Source organism: Palaemon carinicauda, chromosome 27 (assembly GCF_036898095.1).
Source record: "Palaemon carinicauda isolate YSFRI2023 chromosome 27, ASM3689809v2, whole genome shotgun sequence".
Lineage (NCBI taxonomy): Eukaryota > Metazoa > Arthropoda > Malacostraca > Decapoda > Palaemonidae > Palaemon > Palaemon carinicauda.
Window position 1 is genome coordinate 1,198,657 of NC_090751.1, and position 20,788 is coordinate 1,219,444.

Below are 20,788 nucleotides of genomic sequence, written 5' to 3' on the forward strand. Positions count from 1 at the left end.
TTTTACTATCATTGTAAGTCAAATTTTGATTTTGTATATTTTGTAATGTACTCTCATGCCCTGAGAGGGGTCTCTAGAGTTAATAAAAATCCTTAAATCCTTAAATCCCAAATCCTAGAACTTTCAAGGCTAAAAATGGGGAGCCGTTACAAACTTAACCCTAACTCTTACTACTATTATTTCTTGTGTTGTGACCGAAGCTACAACGTGTCAAGCAAGTTCTAAGTTTCAACAGTTTCAACTTCTTTTGGCAAATTAATACCTTAATAAGGATTTTAAGACTGAAGAGAAATAATATCATCCATCATTGGGAATACTTAGAAAAAAGGAGCATCGTTGTAAGTATCCGTAGTGCAACGTATTAAACTTTTTTTTTTTCTTTTAGCTAAGCCTAACTTCATTACCCCGTCTTAAGGTAGGCTTACGAGTAAGATTATAGAATAATACAATGTACTTAATGAAGGAACTAGTTACTGTTCATAGTGTAATTATAGGTATTATGAATTATTCTAATGAATATATTTGTCGGATATCGGTATGTTTAGAATTATTGATCTTTTAACGTCAATACCTTTCGCACTCATTAAATCAACTTCTTTTGTAATCTCATTGAATTTGTATATCAGCGGCCAGTTCCTCACGCGTTCATTAAAGATGAACATCAACCAACCTAAAGTTTCCCCCCTAACCTAACCTAAAACCTGTGTCCTTACCTACTTACCTATCCATAATGATACATACAGGTGGCCGCTATCATACATACACCCTTCAATTTCTCTTGCAATCATTAAATTTAGACATTACGGTGCCATTGTAGATAAGCGGCCAGGTCCTCGAGCACGCGTAGAAAACCGGAATTTCTTCCCTTTTTTTCTAGCCGTTCGTAAGATGAGGCCGCTGTACTACAAAAGCAGTTTCTATTGGTCAGTAAAACCTCTTCAAAAGGACACTACCTAACTTGAACGACTCCACTTAACCTTACCTACAAGCCATGTCCCTACCTAAAGGGGGGACAAACGGCCACTGTGCAACCCCCCTTTACATTGCCGTGTTCGTAGTCCTTACCTTATGGGGGGGGGGGGCGGCTAATGCCGCCCTGCTACCCACCTTACACTGCCCTGTTCTTAATCGGCCATCATTATACATAAATGCTTTAGGCTACTCTATATACATATGTAAATTACCTCTCACTGATAAATGGCTCCACTGCCAAACAATAAATGCATTAAATAATGAGCACAAAGGATTTTCTTGAAGGTAGACAAAAGTGTGAAATCGTGCCATATATCCAAACTTATGGTAATTAATATGTTAGCCTGTCCAATGCCGAATGGATGACATGTAGCAATCCTCTTGCCAGGTAGGGCAAGATTTTGGGGGAGTGAATTTTTGTTTCTTTCAATTTGAAATACGTACCCTCGTCATTTAAATCAGTAAATCCGCTGCTGCTTGGCCACAGCCAGAATCAAGAAAATTGTTGGACCCTGATAGCTTTGCATTGCCAGCAACCCAACCACGCAGGTAGGAGTGGCCTAGTCTGCAGGACTTGCATCACTTAATTCCTGGTTATCGTTCCAGCCAGATCCCTGCTTCGACCAAGGTGAATTTATGTGTTTTTTTGTGATTTCTGGTACTCTGGGTTTAGTTGAGGATATTCATGGGGGATATTATTATTATTATTACTAGTCAAGCTACAACCCTAGTTGGAAAAGCAAGATGCTATAAGCCCAAGAGCTCCAAAAGGGAAAAATAGCCCAGTGAGGAAAGGAAATTAGGAAATAAATAAATGATGAGAACAAATTAACAATAAATCATTCTAAATACAGTAACAATGTCAAAAGAGATATGTCATACATAAACTATTAACAACGTTAAAAACAGATATGGTATATATAAAGTCCGTGCAGTCAGGTAAGCACCCGGTGTTGTAATTTTCAATATTAATCTTACCCGGTGATCATGTAGCTGCAGCTCTGCTGCCCGACAGAAAAAACCTACGGGCGGGATACGCCAGCGATCGCTATACAGGTGGGGGTGTACAACAACAGCGCCATCTGTCGAGTAGGTACTCAGGTACTTCTTGTCAACAAGAACCAATTTTCTCTCTGTCGTGCCACCGGCAAGACCTACTTGATACGCTGTTGTTTCTGGAGTTGTTTTCACGCTATTTGGTGATGTATTCTCTCTAGTTATTAGCTTTCGCTGTACAGGAGTTATCATCAATACCTTATCAAGCTTTATTGATTAGATTTTGGATTATTTGTTGACGACTTGGATAGATTTTGGATTTCCCCCTTTGACTAATTCAAGATGTCTGACCCTACTCAAGTCCCCAAGTACAGGCAATGTAGCGCTAGGGACTGTTCTAGGCGTCTTCCGAAGGCCTCTATCGATCCTCACACCGTTTGTTCCAATTGTAGGGGTAAAGCCTGTCAATTGGAAGATCGATGTGAGGAATGCGCTGGGCTTTCGGAATTCGATTTTCAAGAATTCCTTAAGAATGCACGTAGGCTAGAGAAGGATAGGATCAGGAGGAGTTCTTCTCGCTCTTTTGATTTTTCCTCTCCCCATGCCCCTCAACCTATTCCTTCCCCTGTAGTGGTTACACCCGACCCTTCTACTAGCTCTCAGCAACCCTCGATGGCGGACATGATGCGTGCCATTAAGGCTCTTGGTGACCGAGTTGAGTCATTAGCGAATGACCGCAATCAACTCTTAGCCGACGTCAAAGAGTTGAAGGAGAAAAGTGCAGTGGGAAGTGTAGTGAGTGCAAGTGCTGTGAAAAGTGTCAGTGTTACGCATGAGGGTGCATCTGTTCGTGCCAGTCGTCCTCCCAGTCCGGGACCTCTTGCAAGCTCCCAAGCCCAGGGGAGAAGCAATGTCGAAGGACCAAAGGGTTCGACAGGCCTTGATCAGCGTACAGATGTACCCTCAGTGGTTGCGGACGTATCTTGCAGAGATCGTCCCACCCACAAACAGACGAGTGAGCCCATTCATTCCTCGTCTGCGGAAGAAGTTTCTCGTCAGAAACGCTGGACCAAGGTCTCACGACCTCCCAAGCGCAAGGTCCCTTCCGAGCGAGTCCAACGGCCCAGGTGTAGCCACTGGGTCAGTTCGGACTCGCCGCAGTCTTCCGAAGACTGCACACCTCCCAAGAGAGGTAGAGTTGTTCCGCAGCAGGCAATCACTCCGTCTGTTGCTGCACCAACCGCTGTAGACCCTAAGTGGTCTTTGCTGCAGTCTATGCAGACTCAGCTAGCTTCCTTCATGCAGGAGTATCGTGCTGAGAAGGTTGAAGCTTCACCCGTTAACTCACAACCTGCCACGGTTGTGCGCTCAGCTGACACTGCGGCTGCCTGCTCCCACACTCCGGCTGTGAGAGCTCCACCACCGATGCGCAGTCGACCCTGCCAGACGCATGTTGACGTTAGCCGACGTGCGGCACCCTCCGTTGACATGCGTGAGCTACCGCATCAGCAGTGGGAAGGTGCTGTCAAGCTGCCGTGTTTTGACGCAATGCGGCAGTCTCCGCAACCCACGGTAGTCCCCACCACGCACCACCACTCCGCTTTTGTTGTTGCCAGCTCTCAGACTGACCAGCAGCGGCATGATGTTGGATCCAGTGCAGCTACGCATGCACCCGTGCTGCCGGATTCAGCCGTTCAGCTTTCTGCTCCTCCTTTGCCGCTTCCTCCTCAGCATTCGGATGAAGGAATCTCTGATGACGACGAAGCTGCTCATTTGGACGATCAACACTCCGACATAGATGAACCCAAGACTAAGCCTCCCTCCTTAGACTTTAGGAAAGTCCTTGCTCTGTTTAGGGAGTTGTATCCGGACCAGTTTGTGTCTGCAGCCCCACGCTCACCTCCCTCTGAGTTCGCTTTAGGCATGCAGTCAGCAGCTCCTGCCTTTACGAAGCTCGTACTCGCGCGCTCATCCAAGAGAGCTTTAAGGGTACTGGGAGAGTGGTTGCAGGCCAAGAAGCAACTTGGGAAGACGTCCTTCATCTTCCCCCCCACCAAGCTTGCTTCCAAATCTAGCGTCTGGTATGCCACGGGAGAAGATCTCGGCTTGGGAGTTCCTGCCTCTGCCCAGGGCGACTTCTCAAGTCTGGTAGACTCTCCCCGCAGACTGGCTGTGAGACGCTCCAAGATTTGCTGGACCTTTTCGGACATGGACCATCTTTTAAAGGGAGTTTTCCGTGCGTTTGAGATCTTCAACTTCCTGGACTGGTGTTTGGGAGCGTTGAGCAGAAAGACCTCCCCTTCGGATAAGGACTCTGCCATGCTCATCATGTCATGCATGGACAAAGCCATTCGGGATGGATCTGGCGAGCTTGCGGCTTCTTTCGTGTCTGGAGTTCTTAAGAAGCGAGATCACCTTTGCTCCTTCTTGTCGGCGGGGATCACACCATGTCAGAAGTCAGAGCTGATGTTTGCTCCGCTATCCAAGTGTCTCTTTCCTGAAGAGCTGATCAAGGGGATTGCCGCCTCGTTGATCCAGAAAGACACCCATGACCTGGTGGCGTCATCCGCACGTAAAGTCACAGCTTTACCTTCCGTGCCTAGACCTAGGATGGACACACCAGCGTCTAGGTTCATTCCGCCCTTTCGTGGCAGAACCTCCAGCAGAGGAGGTACCCGTGCCGATAGTCAACGTGGCAAAAAGAAGAAGGGTTCCAAGTCCTCAAAAGGCAGAGTCTGACTGCCTTCTTCTCCAGACAGCAGTGGGAGCCAGGCTCAAGAACTACTGGCAGGCCTGGGAGAACAGGGGTGCAGACGCACAGTCTGTGAAGTTACTCAGAGAGGGGTACAGGATTCCATTCTTGCGCAAGCCCCCTCTAGCAACAACTCCCATCGACCTCTCTCCCAGGTACAGAGAGGAGGACAAGAGGCTAGCTTTACAGCAAGAGGTGTCTCTCTTGCTACAAAAGGGAGCGGTAGTCATAGTCCGGGACCATCAATCCCCGGGCTTCTACAACCGTCTCTTCTTAGTAGCGAAGAAGACAAGAGGGTGGAGACCGGTGCTGGACGTCAGTGCCCTAAATGTCTTTGTCACCAAGCAGACGTTCACCATGGAGACGACGAAGTCGGTGTTAGCATCGGTCAGGAAGGAAGACTGGATGGTCTCGTTAGACCTCAAGGACGCGTACTTTCACGTCCCCATCCACCCAGATTCCCAACCTTTCCTAAGGTTCGTCTTTGGGAAGGTGGTTTACCAGTTCCAAGCCCTGTGCTTTGGCCTAAGCACGGCACCTCTAGTGTTTACCAAGCTGATGAGGAATATTGCCAAATTCCTACATTTAGTAGACATCAGAGCCTCCCTCTATTTGGACGACTGGCTTTTAAGAGCTGCGTCAAGTCGTCGCTGTCTGGAGAATCTCAAATGGACTATGGATCTGACCAAGGATTGGGTCTCCTGGTCAATATAGAAAAGTCCCAACTCGTCCCATCCCAAACTATAGTCTATCTAGGTATGGAGATTCAGAGTCAAGCTTTTCGGGCTTTTCCGTCGGCCCCCAGAATCAGTCAAGCCCAAGAATGCATCCAGAGCATGCTGAAAAGGAACCGATGTTCAGTCAGACAGTGGATGAGTCTAATAGGGACGTTTTCATCGCTGGACCAGTTCATCGCGTTAGGGAGACTCCACCTCCGACCCCTTCAGTATCACCTAGCTGCTCACTGGAGAAAGGACATGACGCTAGAAGCGGTCTCAGTTCCTATATCCGAAGAGATGAAGTCTGCACTGACTTGGTGGAAGAACAACATTCTTCTCAAGGAAGGTCTACCACTGGCTGTTCAGACCCCCGACCACCTTCTCTTCTCGGACGCATCGGACACGGGCTGGGGTGCGACACTGGACGGTCGGGAATGCTCGGGCACGTGGAATCCGGATCAAAGAGCACTTCACATCAACTGCAAGGAGCTACTGGCAGTTCATCTGGCCTTGAGAAGCTTCAAGTCCCTCCTTCTAGGCAAGGTGGTGGAGGTGAACTCCGACAACACTACAGCCTTGGCGTACATCTCCAAGCAAGGAGGGACTCATTCGAGGACGTTGTTCGAGATCGCAAGGGACCTCCTCACCTGGTCAAGAGATCGAAAGATATCGCTTGTAACGAGGTTCATTCAAGGCGACATGAACGTCATGGCAGACCGCCTCAGCCGGAAGGGTCAGATCATCCCTACAGAATGGACCCTTCACAAGAATGTTTGCAACAGACTATGGGCCCTGTGGGGTCAGCCCACCATAGATCTGTTCGCTACCTCGATGACCAAGAGGCTCCCAAATTATTGCTCACCGATTCCGGACCCAGCAGCAGTTCACGTAGATGCCTTTCTTCTGGATTGGTCCCATCTAGACCTTTATGCGTTCCCCCCGTTCAAGATTGTCAACAAGGTACTGCAGAAGTTCGCCTCTCACGAAGGGACAAGGTTGACGTTGGTTGCTCCCCTCTGGCCCGCGAGAGAATGGTTCACCGAGGTACTGCAATGGCTAGTGGACGTTCCCAGGACTCTTCATCTAAGAGTGGACCTTCTACGTCAGCCGCACGTAAAGAAGGTACACCCAAGCCTCCACGCTCTTCGTCTGACTGCCTTCAGACTATCGAAAGACTCTCGAGAGCTAGAGGCTTTTCGAAGGAGGCAGCCAGAGCGATTGCCAGAGCAAGGAGGACATCCACTCTCAAGGTCTACCAGTCAAAATGGGAAGTCTTCCGAAGCTGGTGCAAGGCGAATTCAGTATCCTCAACCAGTACCTCTGTAACGCAGATAGCTGAATTCCTTTTACACCTAAGGAATGTAAGATCCCTATCAGCTCCTACGATCAAAGGTTACAGAAGCATGTTGGCAGCAGTCTTCCGCCACAGAGGCTTAGATCTTTCCACCAACAAAGATCTACAGGACCTCCTTAAGTCTTTTGAGACCTCAAAGGAGCGTCAGTTAGCCACACCAGGTTGGAACTTAGACGTGGTTTTAAGGTTCCTGATGTCAGCAAGGTTCGAACCGCTTCAATCAGCCTCTTTTAAAGATCTCACTTTGAAGACTCTTTTCCTCGTTTGCTTAGCAACAGCTAAAAGAGTCAGTGAGATACACGCCTTCAGCAGGAACATAGGATTTTCAATATTAAACTTACCCGATAATCATGTAGCTGTCAACTCCGTTGCCCGACAGAATTCTATGGAGGGATACGCCAGCTATCACAATACTAGAAGGGGGTGTACTTACCAGCGCCACCTGTGGCCAGGTACTCAATCATTTGTTGTTGACACCTCCTCAATTATTCCTCTGTCGTGCTTCCGGCTAGACGTTCTGGGATACGCTTATGGTCTTCGAGTTTATTCATGGATATTTGGTGAAGTATTCTCTTAGATTAACGGCTGTCGCATTACTGGAATCCTTTTTATATTAGCTAGATAGCTTTTATATAAATACTGGTTAACGGTTAATGAATTTTTGCTTGTTTTTGGATCACCCTTTGGCTAACTCTTTGAAACAAGATGTCTGACGTTTCGCAAGCTCCCTCCCATAGACGATGTAGGTCTTGCAATAGGCGTATTCCGAAGGCCTCGGTAGATCCTCACACCGCTTGTTCTGACTGTAGGGACAGGCCCTGTCTATTAGAAAATCGATGTGAGGAGTGCGCCGGACTTTCGGAATTGGAATTTGTCCGTCTTTTAAAATATTCATCTAAGTTAGAGAGAGGTAGAGTTAAGAGAAGTTCTTCTCACTCTTCTATGTTTTCCTCACCTCATGATCCCCTACCTTTTCCTACCCCTGTAGTGGCTACCCCCGAACCTACTGTGTGCCCTCCGCCTGATATGTCAACTGTTTTGCGTGCTATTCAGGCTTTAGGAGATAAAGTAGAATCAGTGGTAAGTGACCATAAGTCTCTGATGGCCGAGGTTAAAGAACTGAAGGTCAAGAGTGCAGTGGGTGGAAATAGTGCCAGTGCTGTGACGAGTGCTAGTGTCGGTGCAGTGCCAAGTGCTAGTGGTGCCAGTGTGGTGCGTGAGGATTTTTCTGTGCGAGCCAGTCGTCCTCCCAGTCCGGGACCTCTTGCAAGCTCCCATGCCCAGGGGAGAAGCAATGTCGAAGGGCTTAAGGGTTCGACAGGCCTTGTTAGGCGCACAGAATTATCCTCGGTGGTTGCGGGCGTGTCTTCCTTAGACCGTCACTCCCACCTGCAGACGATTGAGCCCGTCTTCTCGTCCGCTGATCAACATGCAGGGAAGAAACGTTGGTCTCAGGTCTCGAGACCGCTTAAACGGAGAGTTCAGTCAGCGAGTGCTCAGCCAGGTTGTAGTCATTGGCTCAGCTCCGACTCGCCTCAGTCATCGGTCGACTGTACTCCGCCCAAGAGGAGTAAGGTTCTGCCTATACAGAGCCCGACTGTGACTTTACCTCAGTCTGTTATCGTTTCTGCCGACCCCAAGTGGACCCTGCTTCAGTCCATGCAAGCTCAGCTTTCGGACTTGATGCGTGAGTGTCGGGCTGAGAGTGTTGCACCTCCTCCTCCGCCTACACTCCCTCCACCTGTTCTCGCTCCGCCTGTGCTCGCCCAGCCTGCACCTGCTCCGCCTGGTCGCAGCACCATCTGCCAGGCGTACGATGTTGAGCCACTTTCGGAGTTTGCTGTTCCCAGTGTTGTTCAGCCTCAGCCTTCTTTAAGGCAACCCTTGCTTTGGGATCAGGAGAGTTATTCCACTCTTCCTCCTCCTCCCCTTGCTGCTCCACCAGTGGTGCAACTCTCGGTTGGGGTACAACAACCTCTCCCCTCCGTGAGTCTGTCTGCTCAACCATCGCTGCAGCGAGCTCAACCCTCCTCTAGGCAAGCTCCTCTACACCCTGGACTTGCGCCTCAGGAGCCTCAGCTTGCGAGAACTTTACCTTGTTCTGCGCAACCTCAACCTCTTCATGCTCCACTCATCTCACAGGAACAGGAACGGACTACTCCGCCTCCGTCCTCCGCTCAGCTTGTGCAATCCTTGGGTTCAACTCTTGCTAGGAGTCAACCTCCTTCACCCATGCGCCTGCCTTCTGCTTCGTCTGTTGTTCAGCCTATGCAGTCTGAGCCTCAGGTTTTCCCTCAAGATGAGGAAACCTCTGTTATTGTTCCTACCCGTTCTGACTCTGCGGTTCAGCATTCTGGTCCTATCGCTTCGCTACCCTCTGCTGATGAAGTGTCGGATGATGAGGAGGCACACCTTGATCCCTCATCAGACGTGGAGGAGTCTAAGCTTTCTCCATTGTCTATTGATTTTCGAAAGGTCTTGGCTCTACTCAGGGAGATTTACCCAGACCACTTCGTCTCTGCTATTCCCCGCTCTCCTCCATCTGAGTTTTCGCTGGGCGTACAACAAGCTAAGTCCAACTATACTAAGCTTGTCCTAGCTAGATCCTCCAAGAGGGCTTTAAGGATCTTAGGGGAGTGGCTTCAGTCTAAACAACACCTTGGCAAGACTTCCTTCATGTTCCCTCCAACGAAGCTCGCTTCGAAAGGTTGCGTTTGGTATGCCACAGGGGAAGCACCAGGCTTGGGAGTACCTGCCTCTGCCCAGGCTGACTTCTCAAGTCTGGTGGACTCGCCTCGGAGGACTGCGATGAGACGCTCGAAGGTTTGTTGGACCTTCTCAGACCTGGATCATCTTCTGAAAGGGTTGTTCAGAGCTTTCGAAATGTTCAACTTTCTCGACTGGTGCCTGGGAGCCCTCAGCAAGAAAACCTCTCCTGCGGACAAAGATTCTGCCATGCTAATTATGTCCTGCATGGATAAGGCCATCAGAGATGGATCGGGTGAGCTAGCGTCGTTATTTGTATCAGGGGTGTTGAAGAAAAGGGAACAACTGTGTACCTTCCTCTCCGCCAGCATTACTCCGTGCCAACGGTCACAACTCCTTTTTGCTCCACTCTCAAAGTTCCTCTTTCCCGAGGAGCTAGTTAAGGACTTGTCGGCTGCCCTGATACAGAAGGACACGCACGATCTTGTAGCCTCATCGGCTCGTAAGTCTAAGGTTACCACCTCTGTCCCCAAGACTTATCGCTCCCCAGTGGCTGATACCCCGGCTACGAGGTTCATACCGCCCTTTCGTGGTAGAGCCCCCAGCCGAGGAAGCTCCCGTCCAGACTCTCACAGGAGCAAGTCTAGGAAAGGACCCAGGACATCTAAGGGAAAGAACTGACTCTCAGATTCTCCAGACAACAGTAGGAGCCAGACTCAAGATCTTCTGGCGAGCCTGGGAGAAGAGAGGTGCAGACGCACAGTCTGTCAGTTGGCTGAGGTACGGTTACAGGATTCCATTCTGCCTCAAACCGCCTCTGACCACATCGCCCATCAACCTCTCTCCCAACTACAAAGAAGAGGACAAGAGGCTAGCATTGCAACAGGAGGTGTCGCTACTTGTGCAGAAGAAGGCAGTGGTTATAGTCCGGGACCATCAATCCCTGGGCTTCTACAACCGTCTCTTTCTTGTGGCCAAGAAGACAGGAGGTTGGAGACCGGTGCTGGACGTCAGCTCTCTCAACGAGTATGTCACCAAGCAGACGTTCACAATGGAGACGACCAAGTCGGTCTTAGCAGCGGTCAGACAGGAGGACTGGATGGTCTCGTTGGACTTGAAAGATGCATACTTTCACGTTCCCATTCATCCAGACTCCCAACCTTTCCTGAGATTCGTTTTCGGAAAGGTTGTCTATCAGTTCCAAGCCCTGTGTTTTGGCCTAAGCACAGCTCCTATGGTCTTTACTCATCTGATGAGGAATGTAGCGAAATTCCTGCACTTATCGAACATCAGAGCCTCCCTCTACCTAGACGACTGGCTGTTGAGAGCCTCCACGAGTCGTCGTTGTCTGGAGAACCTCTCTTGGACTTTAGATCTAATCAGAGACCTAGGTCTATTAGTCAATATAGAGAAATCTCAACTCATTCCCTCCCAATCCATTGTGTACCTGGGAATGGAGATTCAGAGTCAGGATTTTCGGGCTTTTCCATCGGCCCCCAGGATAAACCAAGCCCTAGAGTGCATCATGAGCATGCTGAAGAGGAGCAATTGCTCAGTGAGACAGTGGATGAGTCTCACAGGGACCCTCTCATCACTGGCCCTGTTTGTCGAGCTAGGGAGACTCCACCTCCGCCCTCTTCAATTCCATCTTGCGGCTCATTGGGACAAGGGCTCGACTCTAGAAGCAGTCTCTATCCCTATCAACCAAGAGATGAAGACCACTCTCCTGTGGTGGAAGCACAATCTCCTTCTCAAGGAGGGTCTATCATTGGCCATCCAGACCCCCCATCTTCATCTCTTCTCGGATGCATCGGACTCGGGCTGGGGTGCGACCTTGGACGGACGGGAATGCTCAGGAGTATGGAACAAGGAACAAGGCTTACTCCACATCAACTGCAAGGAACTGTTAGCAGTTCATCTTGCCCTGTTGAACTTCAAGTCCCTCCTGCTAGGCAAAGTGGTGGAGGTGAATTCAGACAACACCACAGCCTTGGCTTACATCTCCAAGCAAGGAGGGACCCATTCGAGGAGCCTTTACGAGATCGCAAGGGACCTCCTCATTTGGTCAAGAGGTCTAAACCTCACACTGGTCACGAGGTTCATCCAGGGCGATATGAATGTTTCAGCGGATCGCCTCAGCAGAAGGAATCAGGTCATTCCCACGGAATGGACCCTCCACAAGAGTGTGTGCAACAGACTTTGGACCTTGTGGGGTCAACCTACCATAGATCTGTTTGCCACCTCCATCACCAAGAGACTTCCGCTTTATTGTTCCCCTGTTCCAGACCCTGCAGCGGTTCATGTGGATGCTTTTCTTCTGAACTGGTCCCATCTCGACCTGTATGCATTCCCTCCGTTCAAGATAATAAACAAAGTTCTGCAGAAATTCGTCTCGCACGAAGGGACACGGCTGACGCTGGTTGCTCCCCTTTGGCCTGCAAGAGAATGGTACACAGAGGTACTTCAATGGCTAGTCGACTTCCCCAGGACTCTACCTCTAAGAGTGGACCTTCTACGTCAACCACACGTAGACAGGTTGCACCCAAACCTCCACGCTCTTCGACTGACTGCCTTCAGACTGTCGAAAGATTCGCTAGAGCTAGAGGCTTTTCGAAGGAGGCAGCCAGTGCGATTGCCAGAGCTAGAAGAATTTCCACTCGTAGAGTCTACCAGTCTAAGTGGGAGGTCTTCCGAAGCTGGTGTAGAGCCAATTCAATATCCTCTACCAATACCTCTGTGATCCAAATAGCTGACTTCCTTCTTCATCTTAGGAATGAGAGATCCCTTTCAACACCTACGATTAAAGGATATAGGAGCATGTTGGCCTCAGTTCTCCGCCACAGGGGTTTGGACCTGTCTTCCAACAAGGACCTTCAAGACATTCTCAAGTCTTTTGAGACGTCTAAAGAACGTCGTCTTTCCACTCCAGGCTGGAATCTAGACGTAGTCTTAAGGTTCCTTATGACATCTAGGTTCGAACCTCTCCAGTCAGCTTATTCAAGGATCTTACCCTCAAGACTGCTTTTCTCGTTTGCCTTGCAACAGCTAAGAGAGTCAGTGAGGTTCATGCCTTCAGCAAGAACATTGGTTTCACAACCGAATCTGCTACATGTTCTTTTCAGCTTGGATTCCTAGCAAAGAACGAGCTTCCTTCACGTCCTTGGCCTAGATCGTTCGAAATACCTAGCCTCTCCAACATGGTAGGTAACGAACTAGAGAGAGTTCTTTGCCCTGTCAGAGCTCTCAAATTTTATCTGAAGAGGTCTAAACCTATTCGAGGACAGTCAGAAGCCTTATGGTGTGCCATCAAGAAACCCTCGAGACCCATGTCCAAGAATGGGCTTTCGTACTATATAAGGCTTCTGATCAGAGAAGCACATTCTCACTTAAAGGAGGAAGACCTTGCATTGCTGAAGGTAAGGACCCACGAAGTAAGAGCTGTAGCTACTTCGTTGGCCTTTAATAAAAACCGTTCTCTGCAGAGCATTATGGATGCAACCTATTGGAGGAGCAAGTCAGTGTTTGCATCATTTTATCTGAAAGATGTCCAGTCTCTTTACGAGAACTGCTACACCCTGGGACCATTCGTAGCAGCGAGTGCAGTAGTAGGTGAGGGCTCAGCCACTACATTCCCTTAATCCCATAACCTTTTTAACCTTTCTCTTGAATACTTTTATTGTTGTTTTTATGGTTGTTACGGTAGGCTAAGAAGCCTTCCGCATCCTTGGATTTGGCGGGTGGTCTATTCATTCTTGAGAAGCGCCTGGGTTAAAGGTTTGGTAGAGGTCCTTTAGTAGGGTTGCAACCCCTTGTACTTTGGCACCTTTGGGTTGATTCAGCCTCCAAGAGGAACGCTGCGCTCAGTAAGGAAGACGAACTTTAAATAAAAGGCAGAGTAACGGTTCTATTCGACTTCCTTACCAGGTACTTATTATTTCATTGTTATTTGAGATAACTGTTATATGAAATATGGGATACTTAGCTATCCTTTAATCATGTACACTGGTTTTCACCCACCTCCCTGGGTGTGAATCAGCTACATGATTATCGGGTAAGTTTAATATTGAAAAATGTTATTTTTATTAATAAAATAAATTTTTGAATATACTTACCCGATAATCATGATTTAATCGACCCTCCCTTTCCTCCCCAGAGAGAACCAGTGGACCGAGGAATAATTGAGGAGGTGTCAACAACAAATGATTGAGTACCTGGCCACAGGTGGCGCTGGTAAGTACACCCCCTTCTAGTATTGTGATAGCTGGCGTATCCCTCCATAGAATTCTGTCGGGCAACGGAGTTGACAGCTACATGATTATCGGGTAAGTATATTCAAAAATTTATTTTATTAATAAAAATAACATTTCTTGAACTTAACCTAACATAGGACACTGTCCCGTTAAATATTGGTTGGAGTTAATCTCGATGTCTGTAAACGTTAGACCATTAATGAACTCATCTTCTGGCTGTGTGACTGCTTGTTGATTATATTCAGGTACAGCTTTGATACCTGATATAGAAAAGAGGAGTCCATCTCCTAAGGTGAATACTGGCTACTAATAAAGAAATACTTGGCTAGGCATAAGTAAAGCTCTATCTATCTATTTACCAAGGCACTTCCCCCACTTTTTGGGGAGAGCCGACATCAAACAAAGGAACAAAAGGGAACCTTTCCTCTCTCCGCTCCTCCCATATCAACAATTAGAACAGCGCCAACATATCCCTACATGTAGTAAGAGGCGACTAAAAGGGACGAGACGAGGGGAATGGGAACCCCCCTTTCCTGCATTTTATTCCTGTGAGATATCAAAGAGATAAGTAAAGGTATTTTGAACATATGCCAGGCCTCTTATCCACTTCATATCTCACCACAAGCTTTCAAAATACTAAGTTTAAATATTCTTATTCTTATTTTGAACAAACTCTTAAGGTAAGGTTAGTAGCAAAAGGCATGTAGCCATGCAGATCCAGGTGCTATTAACTTTCTCAAAGGTAAAAAAAAACCCTTATCCTGGCTGAATGTGGTGCTTGATTGACAGCTTTCTTCCAGAGGAACAATGAACTGATGCATTCAGTATCCCTAAGTGACCAAATTTGGTTTGAATAAAGGGATTTTGACGAAGGAAAAATCTATTTCTGGGCGAGGGACCTGTGTCGCCCAGAGAAATGCTCCTTTTAGTACCATTTCTAAGGTATAAATACTGCTGAATATACCAGAGAAAAAAAGATGCATGGAATGCCAGGAATATACCCAGCTCGCTCACCCTTATAGGGTCACCTCGTTGTAATTTACAATTACGTTTTTATTATGGTTTCATCTATTTCATCCCCAGTGACAGGCCCACCAATTGGAGATCTGTCTAAATCTATGGCCTGTCACGTCAGAAGGAAATGATTTCAAGTATACTGTATTATTATTATTATTTTTTCAATATTAATCTTACCCGTTGATCATGTAGCAGCTCTGCTGCCCGACAGAAAAAACCTACGGGCGGAATACGCCAGCGATCGCTATACAGGTGGGGGTGTACATCAACAGCGCCATCTGTCGAGTAGGTACTCAAGTACTTCTTGTCAACACAGAACCAATTTTCTCTCTGTCGTGCCACCGGCAAGACCTACTTGATACGCTGTTGTTTTCTGGAGTTGATTTTCACGTTATTTGGTGAAGTATTCTCTCTAGTTATTAGCTTTCGCTGTGCAGAAGTTATCCTCAATACTTTCTCACTTTCATTGATTAGATTTTGGATTATTTGTTGACGACTTGGATAGATTTTGGATTTCCCCCCTTTGACTAATTCAAGATGTCTGACCCTACTCAAGTCCCCAAGTACAGGAAGTGTAGCGCTAGGGACTGTTCTAGGCGTCTTCCGAAGGCCTCTATCGATCCGCACACCGTTTGTTCCAATTGTAGGGGTAAAGCCTGTCAATTGGAAGATCGATGTGAGGAATGCGCTGGGCTTTCGGAATTCGATTTTCAAGAATTCCTTAAGTATGCATGTAGGCTAGAGAAGGATAGGATCAGGAGGAGTTCGTCTCGCTCTATTGATTTTTCCTCTCCCCATGCCCCACAACCTATTCCTTCCCCTGTAGTGGTTACACCCGACCCTCCTACTAGCTCTCATCAACCTTCGATGGCGGATATGATGCGTGCCATTCAGGCTCTTGGTGAGAGAGTTGAGTCATTAGCGAATGACCGCAATCAACTCATGGCTGACGTCAGGGAGTTGAAAGGTAAAAGTGCAGTGGGAAGTGAAGTGAGTGTCAGTGCAGTGAAAAGTGTCAGTGTTACGCTTGAGGGTGCGTCTGTTCGTGCCTGTCGTCCTCCCAGTCCGGGACCTCTTGCAAGCTCCCAAGCCCAGGGGAGAAGCAATGTCGTACGACCAAAGGGTTCGACAGGCCTTGATCAGCGGACAGACGTTCCCTCCGTGGTTGAGGACGTATCTTGCCGAGATCGTCCCACCCACAAACAGACGAGTGAGCCCATTCATTCCTCGTCTGCGGAAGAGGTTTCTCGACAGAAACGCTGGACCAAGGTCTCACGACCTCTCAAGCGCAAGGTCCCTTCCGAGCGAGTCCAACGGCCCAGGTGTAGCCACTGGGTCAGTTCGGACTCGCCGCAGTCCTCCGAAGACTGCACACCTCCCAAGAGAGGTAGAGTGGTTCCGCAGCAGGCAATCACTCCGTCTGTTGCCGCACCAGCCGCTGTAGACCCTAAGTGGTCTTTGCTGCAGTCTATGCAGACTCAGCTAGCTTCCTTCATGCAGGAGTATCGTGCTGAGAAGGTTGACGCTGCACCCGTTAGCCTACAACCTGCCACGGTTGTGCGCCCAGCTGACACTGCGGCTGCCTGCTCCCACACTCCGGCTGTGAGAGCTCCACCACCTATGCGCAGTCGACCCTGCCAGACGCATGTTGACGTTAGCCGACGTGCGGCACCCTCCGTTGATGTGCGTGAGCTACCGCATCAGCAGGAAGGTGGAGTCAAGCTGCCGTGTTTTGACGCGGTGCGTCAGTCTCCGCAACCCACGGTGGTCCCCACCACGCACCACCACTCCGCTTTGGTTGTTGCCAGCTCTCAGACTGACCAACAGCGGCATGACATTGGATCCAGTGCAGCTACGCATGCACCCGTGCTGCCGGATTCAGCCGTTCAGCCTTTCTCTCCTCCTTTGCCGCTTCCTCCTCAGCATTCGGATGAAGGAATCTCTGATGACGACGAAGCTGCGCATTTGGACGACCAACACTCCGACATAGATGAACCCAAGACTACGCCTCCCTCCTTAGACTTTAGGAAAGTCCTTGCCCTGTTTAAGGAGTTGTATCCGGACCAGTTTGTGTCTGCAGCTCCACGCTCACCTCCCTCTGAGTTCGCTTTAGGCATGCAGTCAGCAGCTCCTGCCTTTACGAAGCTCGTACTCGCTCGCTCGTCCAAGAGAGCTTTTAGGGTACTGGGAGAGTGGTTGCAGGCCAAGAAGCAACTTGGGAAGACATCCTTCATGTTTCCCCCAGCCAAGCTTGCTTCCAGATCTAGCGTCTGGTATGCCACGGGAGAGGTTCTCGGCTTGGGAGTTCCTGCCTCTGCCCAGGGCGACTTCTCAAGTCTGGTAGACTCTCCCCGCAGACTGGCTATGAGACGCTCCAAGATTTGCTGGACTTCTTCGGACATGGACCATCTTTTGAAGGGAGTTTTCCGTGCGTTCGAGATCTTTAACTTCCTGGACTGGTGTTTGGGAGCGTTGAGCAGGAAGACCTCCCCTTCGGATAAGGATTCTGCCATGCTCATCATGTCCTGCATGGACAAAGCCATACGGGATGGGTCTGGCGAGCTTGCGGCTTCTTTCGTGTCTGGAGTTCTCAAGAAGCGGGATCACCTTTGCTCCTTCTTGTCGGCGGGAGTCACCCCATGTCAGAAGTCAGAACTGATGTTTGCTCCGCTATCGAAGTGTCTCTTTCTTGAAGAGTTGATCAAGGGGATTGCCGCCTCGTTGATCCAGAAAGACACTCATGACCTGGTGGCGTCATCCGGACGTAAAGTCACAGCTTTACCTTCCGTGCCTAGACCTAGGATCGACACACCAGCGTCTAGGTTCATTCCGCCCTTTCGTGGCAGAACCTCCAGCAGAGGAGGTACTCGTGCCGATAGTCAACGTGGCAACAAGAAGAAGGGTTCCAAGTCCTCAAGAGGCAGAGTCTGACTGCCACCTTCTTCAGACAGCAGTGGGAGCCAGGCTCAAGAACTACTGGCAGGCCTGGGAGAACAGGGGTGCAGACGCACAGTCTGTGAAGTTACTCAGAGAGGGGTACAGGATTCCATTCTTGCGCAAGCCCCCTCTAGCAACAACTCCCATCGACCTCTCTCCCAGGTACAGAGAGGAGGACAAGAGGCTAGCTTTACAGCAAGAGGTGTCTCTCTTGCTACAAAAGGGAGCGGTAGTCATAGTCCGGGACCATCAATCCCCGGGCTTCTACAACCGTCTCTTCTTAGTGGCGAAGAAGACAGGAGGGTGGAGACCGGTGCTAGACGTCAGTGCTCTAAATGTCTTTGTCACCAAGCAGACGTTCACCATGGAGACGACGAAGTCGGTTCTAGCATCGGTCAGGAAGGAAGACTGGATGGTCTCGTTAGACCTAAAGGACGCGTACTTTCACGTCCCCATCCACCCAGATTCCCAACCTTTTCTAAGGTTCGTTTTTGGGAAGGTGGTATACCAGTTCCAAGCCCTGTGCTTTGGCCTAAGCACGGCACCTCTAGTGTTTACCAAACTGATGAGGAATATTGCCAAATTCCTGCATTTAGCAGACATCAGAGCCTCCCTCTATTTGGACGACTGGCTTTTAAGAGCTGTGTCAAGTCGTCGCTGTCTGGAGAATCTAAAATGGACTCTGGATCTGACCAAGGAATTGGGTCTCCTGGTCAATATGGAAAAGTCCCAACTCGTCCCATCCCAAACTATAGTATATCTAGGTATGGAGATTCAGAGTCAAGCTTTTCGGGCTTTTCCGTCGGCCCCCAGAATCAGTCAAGCCCAAGAATGCATCCAGAGCATGCTGAAGAAGAACCGATGTTCAGTCAGACAGTGGATGAGTCTGATAGGGACGCTTTCATCTCTGGACCAGTTCATCGCGTTAGGGAGACTCCACCTCCGACCCCTTCAGTATCACCTAGCTGCTCACTGGAGAAAGGACATGACGCTAGAAGCGGTCTCAGTTCCTATCTCCGAGAAGATGAAGTCTGCACTGACTTGGTGGAAGAACAACATTCTTCTCAGGGAAGGTCTGCCACTGGCTGTTCAGACCCCCGACCACCTTCTCTTCTCGGACGCATCGGACACGGGCTGGGGTGCGACACTGGACGGTCGGGAATGCTCGGGCACGTGGAATTCGGATCAAAGAGCACTGCACATCAACTGCAAGGAGCTACTGGCAGTTCATCTGGCCTTGAGAAGCTTCAAGTCCCTCCTTCTAGGCAAGGTGGTGGAGGTGAACTCCGACAACACCACAGCCTTGGCGTACATCTCCAAGCAAGGAGGGACTCATTCGATGACGTTGTTCGAGATCGCAAGGGACCTCCTCACCTGGTCAAGAGATCGAAACATATCTCTAGTAACGAGGTTCATTCAAGGCGACATGAATGTCATGGCAGACCGCCTCAGCCGGAAGGGTCAGATCATCCCAACAGAATGGACCCTTCACAAGAATGTTTGCAACAGACTATGGACCTTGTGGGGTCAGCCCACCATAGATCTGTTCGCTACCTCGATGACCAAGAGGCTCCCAAATTATTGCTCACCGATTCCGGACCCAGCAGCAGTTCACATAGATGCCTTTCTTCTGGATTGGTCCCATCTAGACCTTTATGCGTTCCCCCCGTTCAAGATTGTCAACAAGGTACTGCAGAAGTTCGCCTCTCACGAAGGGACAAGGTTGACGTTGGTTGCTCCCCTCTGGCCCGCGAGAGAATGGTTCACCGAGGTACTGCAATGGCTAGTAGACGTTCCCAGGACTCTTCCTCTAAGAGTGGACCTTCTGCGTCAGCCGCATGTAAAGAAGGTACACCCAAGCCTCCACGCTCTTCGTCTGACTGCCTTCAGACTATCGAAAGACTCTCAAGAGCTAGAGGCTTTTCGAAGGAGGCAGCCAGAGCGATTGCCAGAGCAAGGAGGACATCCACTCTCAAGGTCTACCAGTCAAAATGGGAAGTCTTCCGAAGCTGGTGCAAGGCGAATTCAGTATCCTCAACCAGTACCTCTGTAACTCAGATAGCTGACTTCCTTTTACACCTAAGGAAGGTAAGATCCCTTTCAGCTCCTACGATCAAAGGTTACAGAAGCATGTTGGCAGCAGTCTTCCGCCACAGAGGCTTAGATCTTTCCAACAACAAAGATCTACAGGACCTCCTTAAGTCTTTTGAGACCTCGAAGGAGCGTCGGTTGGCCACACCAGGTTGGAACTTAGACGTGGTTTTAAGGTTCCTGATGTCAGCAAGGTTCGAACCGCTTCAATCAGCCTCTTTTAAAGATCTCACTTTGAAGACTCTTTTCCTCGTCTGCTTAGCAACAGCTAAAAGAGTCAGTGAGATACACGCCTTCAGCAGGAACATAGGATTTACATCTGAAACGGCTACATGTTCCTTACAGCTTGGTTTTTTAGCCAAAAACGAACTCCCTTCTCGTCCTTGGCCCAAATCGTTCGAGATTCCAAGTCTGTCCAGTTTGGTTGGAAACGAACAAGAGAGAGTCCTATGCCCAGTAAGAGCTCTTAAGTACTATTTAAGACGTACGAAGCATTTACGAGGACAATCAGAAGCTTTATGGTGCTCTATTAAGAAACCTTCTTTACCGATGTCGAAGAACGCAGTGTCTTATTACATCAGACTTTTGATTAGAGAAGCTCATTCTCTTCTGAATGAGGAAGACCATGCTTTGCTGAAGGTAAGGACACATGAAGTTAGAGCTGTCGCAACTTCAGTGGCCTTCAAACAAAACAGATCTCTGCAGAGTGTAATGGATGCAACCTATTGGAGAAGCAAGTCAGTGTTCGCATCATTTTACCTTAAAGATGTCCAGTCTCTTTACGAGAACTGCTACACCCTGGGACCATTCGTAGCAGCGAGTGCAGTAGTAGGTGAGGGCTCAACCACTACATTCCCATAATCCCATAACCTTCTTTTAATCTTTCTCTTGAAATGTTTTTATTGTTGTTTTTGGGTTGTACGGAAGGCTAAGAAGCCTTTCGCATCCTGGTTGATTTGGCGGGTGGTCAAATTTTTTTCTTGAGAAGCGCCTA

At 48.9% G+C, this 20,788-nt stretch overlaps 1 protein-coding gene across 1 annotated transcript in view; it reads left to right on the forward strand.

Annotated features, from left to right (window-relative positions):
* Positions 1-201: 201 nt before the first annotated feature.
* LOC137620494 (putative methyltransferase C9orf114) overlaps positions 202-20,788 on the forward strand; it is a 67,263-nt gene continuing 46,676 nt past the window's right edge. The window contains exon 1 of the mRNA XM_068350663.1: positions 202-338. The gene's annotated coding sequence lies outside the window, so the exon portion shown is untranslated. The remainder of the gene's footprint in view (positions 339-20,788) is intronic.